Raw genomic sequence first — 474 nt, 5'->3', positions numbered from 1 at the left:
GCTAATGCATACTTTATTAGTGCATGGATTAGGGCAGATGCTCTGAGTTGTAATTTGATTGATTACCTTGATTAATAAATACAAAAATTACTAATATAAATTACAGCGTTGTTACCAATATAAACCTTTGTTCTGTTTTTGTTTTGATTTTTCACACTTTATAACATATTATAATCAAACTTCATGCCTACACGATGGGTAGAAGCCAGAATTATAGCATCGATGGAAACATGGAGTTATAGAGCGATTCATCATTTTCAGGGGACAGAGCTACATAGTAGCCAAGGAGACACTGGCCCCTTCAAAATCTTTGGACCAAAGTTTTATTTAGTTTTGCTTTGACTTTTTTTAATTGATTTAATTATTTTATTAGTTTCTATTATTTTATTAAATTTTTATATATATTTATTTTAATTAGATTTTTATGTTTTTTTTTATTTTGTAATTAGATTTTTGTTAATATAAGAAATATTA

The sequence above is a fragment of the Arachis duranensis genome, chromosome 10 (genome assembly GCF_000817695.3).
Source record: "Arachis duranensis cultivar V14167 chromosome 10, aradu.V14167.gnm2.J7QH, whole genome shotgun sequence".
NCBI lineage: Eukaryota > Viridiplantae > Streptophyta > Magnoliopsida > Fabales > Fabaceae > Arachis > Arachis duranensis.
The sequence above is the reverse complement of the archived record's forward strand: the minus strand, read 5'-3'. Positions refer to the sequence as shown.